We start from the raw sequence: 6714 nt of genomic DNA on the forward strand, positions 1-6714 counted from the left end.
AAACATTTGATTAGGAGCAGTTCCATCTTGTCGGAACACGGAATCTGAGGCCCAAATTAGGATCCCATTCTAAGTATAAGATCTCTTAATCTTATCCGTTATAGAGGTATTGTATAAGATCCCGAAGATCTTAATTCTCTACTATCTCTAATATTCGTTTGTCTAGACAGAATATATCTTTTCACTGTGTTCATTGATAGCATAAATTACCAAGGTGATTCTTCCCTCTGAAAGGGAAGAAAATCATTATGTAGTTCACAGAGGTATCGGAAGAGGACAGTTTCCCCTTTCTATCTAGCAACTCTATGTCTTTAACATATTTAAAGGAATTATCAAGCTTCCCTTGAAAAATCCTCTCATTCATATTTACTTCTGGTCAGTCTGAACGCAGACAGACAGACTCAGAGTGAAGGTAGGTTTTTCAGGTCCAATATTTATAATAGATTCCGATCAAATCTCTTAGAAAAACCTTCCGACACATGCTGACAGAAGAACGTGACTTCTGTGAATCCAACCTTTTATTGCCAAAATGATGCATTCATCTTCTTCCTTAGACGCCCATTTATTTTAATATGTTGTTAAGAATATATACAACTAGGGGAAAAAAAAAAAAACTAAGTTTATTCCCCTCTTTAATTTAAAGATGGCGTATCTTGCTACCTCTCTTGTTTCGAGGAAAAAGGAAGCAATCTATAAGAAGGTCGTTCATCTTCTGCCTTGCGAAGATATCTGTGAATATTTTCCGCAGGGTCTGACAACTCTTTCCAATGAATGTTAAATCGTGCTCTGCCGAATTAAAATTCTTTATAATCCTATCACATTGTGGTAACAGCATTCATCTAGGAAACTCTTGTAAGGATAGTAGGAGCGCTGTAATTAACCACGGTGTGTGCATAAGGCTTAAGCGTATCGTTATCTTAAGGTGAATTTTCTACTACATTCTTTCCTCGCCGAGGCAGAGAGATATCCTTAGCAAAACGAATACGATGTTATTCATGTTTGCCTAAAAAATTCCCTCAATTCGTGGTTAAGTCCCTGATTTTATGGGGAAATATACGGTGAAGCATTCGATCCTTTAGGAGAGAAAGATGTAACCAACCGTTCACGACCGAGAACCGGATGGTACTAGATTGGCTCACCATTACAGCCGTGTCGTTCACTGCCTGGCTGCCTTCATTCTGAGTTGACAGTTACTCCCTTCAATGAATGGATATACTGTAATAAAATTATTCTCGAGTCTAAGAAAGCTCTCAATAATGCAAATTTTAGGCAAACAACCTTTGTTAAATACCGAGGCTGAATAGGTATTGTCGTAACAAACCTTTTAAGCGAAGTCTTTACTAGTAAAATCCTTTAAGGATATAGACAATTCCGTAGCAAACCAGAAAGGCAACTATGGTATGCGTATTATGACTTGTCATTCAGTAGTCATATACAGCAAGCCTTCTACGACACTCTTTCCTTTCTGACATGCAGAGAAAGAATAGAAATCTTACTCTCTTCGTTCATTTCGTCAATAATCCCGAATGAGTATTAGTCGAAAGATATTGCAAATGACAACCGAGGATCGAAGAGAATCTCTCCAGCTTTTATTATCTTGGAGATAAGTATGTTATTGTTAGTATACAATAAGGTTTTGTACATACTTACCTGGCAGATATATACTTAGCTATACGTCTCTGACGTCACGACAGAATTCAAAACTCGCGGCACACGCGACAGGTAGGTCAGGTGATCTACCTTACCCGCCGCTGGGTGGCGGATGTAAGAACCAATCTCCCTTTCCAGCCAGAATTTTTCCTTCCACCGGTCTCCTGAGGGGAGGCTGGGCGGGCCATCAATCGTATATATCTGCCAGGTAAGTATGTACAAAACCTTATTGTATACTAACAATAACATTTTTGTACATGAACTTCCTGTCAGATATATACTTAGCTGATTGACACCCTTGGTGGAGGGAAAGAAGAGACAGCAATATAAATATGGAAAAAAGGGGAAAACAACACTAGTTGTAGGATGTAAAAACAACCTTGGTTCTTACCTGTTTAGGCAGAAGACTTCGTAGTTACTGTCTATGAGTCTGCGTTGCCTTAAGAGCTTCAGCGAGGGCGTGACCTACAGCTGACAGACTCTTTGGGTCTATCAAAGGGATTTGGTTGTCCGCTTACTTGATAGAATCCGAGCAGGATCTGTCAACGGGGATTCGCCCACTTATATGACAGAACCTAACCACTATCATTGCAAGGAGCTCAAACATACACCGATCACCTAACCAATCTAATCATTGTTTAGCACTACGAAATGAAAAAACATGCCTACCCGCATGTTCTTTCAAACAACCAAAAACTTACAACCTAACAAGGGGAAAAAATATATACTACTAAGGATATGTCTCAGCTCCCTGCCCCAGCACCGAATCCGCCGATACGTACGGGCCTAACCCGAAGCAACTTCATACGTAATTTTGACGTCTCTCAGATAGTGGTTTGCAAAGACTGAGTTGCAACGCCAGAATGTTGCCTCATAATATTACTCAGGGATATGTTTTTGTTAAAAAGTCAATGACGTGGCAATAGCTCTTACCTCATGAGCTTTGACCTTAAGAACTTTGTATTGACTTTCCTCACTATCGCATGCGCTTCTTTCACCAGGCTTCTGATAAAGAAAGAAAGCGCATTCTTCGAAAGTGTCCTCCTTGGATCTCTTACAGAGCACCAAAGGTTGACATCATTGCCCTTAAGTTTTTTCTTTCTCTGTAGATAGAATTTCAAACTTCTTACTGGGGCAAAGAGACCTCTCTGCTTCATCGCCTACTAATGCAGACCAATCCTTGTACTTCAAAGCTCCTAGGCCAAGGATTTGAGGGGTTCTCGTTCTTGGCTAAGAACGAAGGAAGGAATGAACAGATAGCTGCATCTCCTCTGAATCCCACATTTCCTTCTAGTGCATGGAGTTCACTAACCCTTTTTGCGGAAGCCAATGCCATGAGGAAAATTGTCTTCTTCGTGAGGTCTCTAAACGATGCAGACTGAGGCGGTTCGAACTTATTGGACCTCAGGTAACGTAGCACTACATCCAGATTCCAACTCGGAACCCCTGGAGAAACCTTCTTGGATGTTTCAAACGATCTTATTAGATCATGAAGGTCCTTATCTTCTGAAATGTTTAAGTTTCTGTGCCTAAACACTGCAGATAGCATGCTACGATAGCCTTTAATGGTTGATACCGCCAATCCACTTTCTTCCCCTAAGGAAAAGTAAGAAGTCTGCTATTTGTGTCACAGAGGTACTGGAAGAGGAAAAGTGATGGTTCCTACACCATCGCCGAAAGACGTCCCACTTCGATTGGTAGACTCTAAGGGTAGAAGGCCTTCTTGCTGCTGCGATAGCCGTTGCAACTCTTGCCGAAAAGCCTCTCGTTCTGACAAACTTTTGACAGTCTGAAGCCAGTCAGATCTAGAGCGGGGAGGTTTTGTGATACCTCTCGAAGTGGGGTTGTCTGAGCAGATCGATCCTCTGTGGTAATGTTCTCGGAAGATCTACTAACCATTCCAGTACCTCTGTGAACCATACTTGTGCGGGCCAGAACGGGGCTACCAGCGTCATCCTTGCTGCCTCCGATTCTGCAAATTTCTTTAGAGTCTCTCCCAGTATCTTGAATGGAGGAAAAGCATATGTGTCTAGACCCTTCCAATCTAGTAGGAACGCGTCTATCGACACTGCCCTCGGGTCCGATATCGGAGAGCAGTAGTTGGCTATCCTCATATTCTTGGCTGTGGCGAAGAGGTCTATATGAGGTTTGCCCCAAAGCTTCCACAGGTCCTGGCAAACATCTTCGTGAAGAGTCCACTCTGCCGGCAGGACTTGATCTTTCCTGCTTAGGAGGTCTGCTCTGACGTTCTTTTCTCCCTGTACGAACCTGGTAAGGAGACAAACTCTTCCTTTTTCTGCCCAAAGCAGAAGTTCTTTTGCTGTCTCGTACAGGGAGAAAGAGTGAGTCCCCCCTTGCTTCCTGATGTAAGCCAGGGCCGTGGTGTTGTCCGAGTTGATCTGAACTGTTGAAGCTAGGACGTGGGGCTCGAAAGCTTTCAAAGCTAGCCAAACCGCCATCAGCTCCTTCTTGTTGATGTGCCAGGTCACCTGTTCCTTGTTCCAAGTGCCTGACACTTCTCTTAAGCCGAGCGTCGCTCCCCAACCTGTTTCCGAGGCGTCGGAATACAACACTTGGTTGGGGGTTCGGAATGTGAAGGGACATCCCTTCTGCAAACTTGAGAGGGTTGGCCCACCAAGAGAGGTCCTTCTTGATTTCCTTTGAAATCTCGAAGGAGAACTAGTTTTGTGAACGACACCTCCAGTTTCGATGGAGAAAGAACTGGAGAGGTCTGAGGTGCAACCTTCCTAGAGAAAGGAATTGCTCCAACGAGGAGAGTGTCCCCAACAAACTCATCCACTCCCTCGCTGTGCATACTTCTTCTCTAGGAAGGCTTGACTTTCTCTGACCCTCGGGCTATCCGTTCTGGAGACGGAAAAGCCCGAAAATCCAGAGAAGCCATCCGAATCCCAGATAGATACGATCTTGACTGGGGATCAACTGAGACTTTTGAAAGTTCACCAAAAGTCCCAGAGAACTTGCCATGAAAAGGGTCTTTTGTAGGTCCTCCAAACATCTTTCCTGAGACTTGGCTCTGATCAGCCAGTCGTCCAAGTAAAGGGACACTCTGACTCCCTCCAAATGTAGCCATCTTGCTACATTTTTCATTAGGCCTGTAAAGACCTGAGGGGCTGTTGAAAGGCCGAAGCACAAGGCCCTGAACTGGAATATCCTTCCTCCCCCCATCATGAACCTGAGGTATTTCCTTGACGAAGGATGGATAGGCACATGGAAGTAAGCGTCCTGAAGATCTAGGGACACCATCCAGTCCCCTGGCCGAAGGGCCGCCAACACTGAGGATGTCGTCTCCATGGCGAACTTCCTCTTTTCTACAAAGAAATTCAGGGCGCTTACATCCAGAACCGGTCTCCATCCTCCTGAGGCTTTTGGAACTAGAAAAAGGTCGGTTGTAAAAGCCCGCTGAGCAAGGGTCGCTCACTAGCTCTATAGCCTCTTTCTCGAACATTTGTTCCACTGCTTGTGTTAAAGCAAGGCTCATGATGGGATCCCTGTACCTGGCCACCAACTCCCTCGGAGTCGTTGTCAACGGTGGTCTTTCCGTAAAAGGAATCAGATATCCTTTCCTTATTATAGAGAGGGACCAGTTGTCCGCTCCTCTCTTTGTCCAGGCTTCCGAGAATCTTAGAAGTCTGGCACCTACTGGTGTTTGGAGGACTACTTCCCTACTTCTTAGCTCTGACAGAGCGTGAGAAGGATCTACCTCTCTTGAAAGTTCTATTACCTCTCGAGGTAGAGGCTCTAGAAGGGGGGCCCCCTCGAAAGGGCTCCTGTCTAGCTGGAGTCTCCTTCTTAGTCTTCGTCTGGAAGGAGGTCTTAGGCTTCCGTGCGACTGTGCGAGCATGTCCTGAGTCGCCTTCGCAGAGATAGATCCTGAGATGTCCTGGATTATCTTCTTTGGAAAAAGCAGAGGCGAGAGCTGCGGAATACAGGAGAGAGGCTCTTTGGGCATGCGAAAACAGACTTCGTCAGAAAAGAGCAGAAGACTGATCTCTTCTTAAGGATCCCTGCTCCAAAGAGGGAGGCTATTTCGCTCGATCCATCTCTAACTGCTTTGTCAATGCACGTTAGAACACTGTTTAGATCTTCTGGCGAAATAGCATCCGGGTTCTGAGTCTTCTTAGCCAAGACCCCCAAAGACCAGTCAAGGAAGTTGAAGACTTCCAAGACTCTAAACATTCCCTTCAGCAGGTGGTCAAGCTCGTTCATAGCCCAGGTCGTTTTAGCCGACAAAAGAGCCGAGCGTCGTGCTGCATCCACCAGAGAAGAGAAGTCCGCATCCGCCGATGAAGGAAGACCCAGACCTAAGGGTTCTCCAGACTCGTACCAAAATCCGAGTCTGCCCGTAGCTTGGAAGGAGGGAAAGAAAACACAGTTTTCCCTTTCTCTTCCTTAGAAAGCAGCCAATCACCAACATCTCAAGCCTTCTTCATTGAGATGGTTGGCTTCATCCTCACACAAGAGGAAACTTTCGTCTTCTTCGAAGTCGAGAATAAAGAGAGAGGAGACGGAGGAGCGACGGGAGTAAGGGAGTCTCCAAACTCTTGAAGAAGTAGATCTGTAAGGATCTTGTAGGACGAAACTGACGAGTCCTTCACCAAATCCTCTTCTGAAGGTTCAACTTCATCCACTGAAGAACCCTCCGCTTCTTTACGAGTGCAGTTAGCCTTCTCTAAAGAAATGCGCCTGTCCAGAGAGTGTCTAGTAGTAGACTGGCGCCTATCAGGGGAAGCCAAAGTTTCTGGAGAGCTCCTCTCGAATGAGTCCTTCCTACTCTGATGAGTGCTTGCTCTTTGCTCCTTAATCCTACTCCTAGAATTCCGGGCTTCCAAGGGGGAGCGCCTGCTAGGAGAGGAGAGCCTACTATGCTCAAGGCGCTTCTCCAGGCTCCATGCGCTGTTCAAAGGAGAGCGGCTGCCAGGCGAGCTGCGCCTACCATGAGGCGAACGCCTACTAGGCTCTTGGCGCCTACTTACAGGAGAGCGAAGGTCTGGAGAAGGTCGCTTACTAGGAGACCGGCGTCTACCATGCTCCACAAACTTCGCA

Source organism: Macrobrachium nipponense, chromosome 33 (genome assembly GCF_015104395.2).
Source record: "Macrobrachium nipponense isolate FS-2020 chromosome 33, ASM1510439v2, whole genome shotgun sequence".
Classification (NCBI taxonomy): Eukaryota; Metazoa; Arthropoda; class Malacostraca; order Decapoda; family Palaemonidae; genus Macrobrachium; species Macrobrachium nipponense.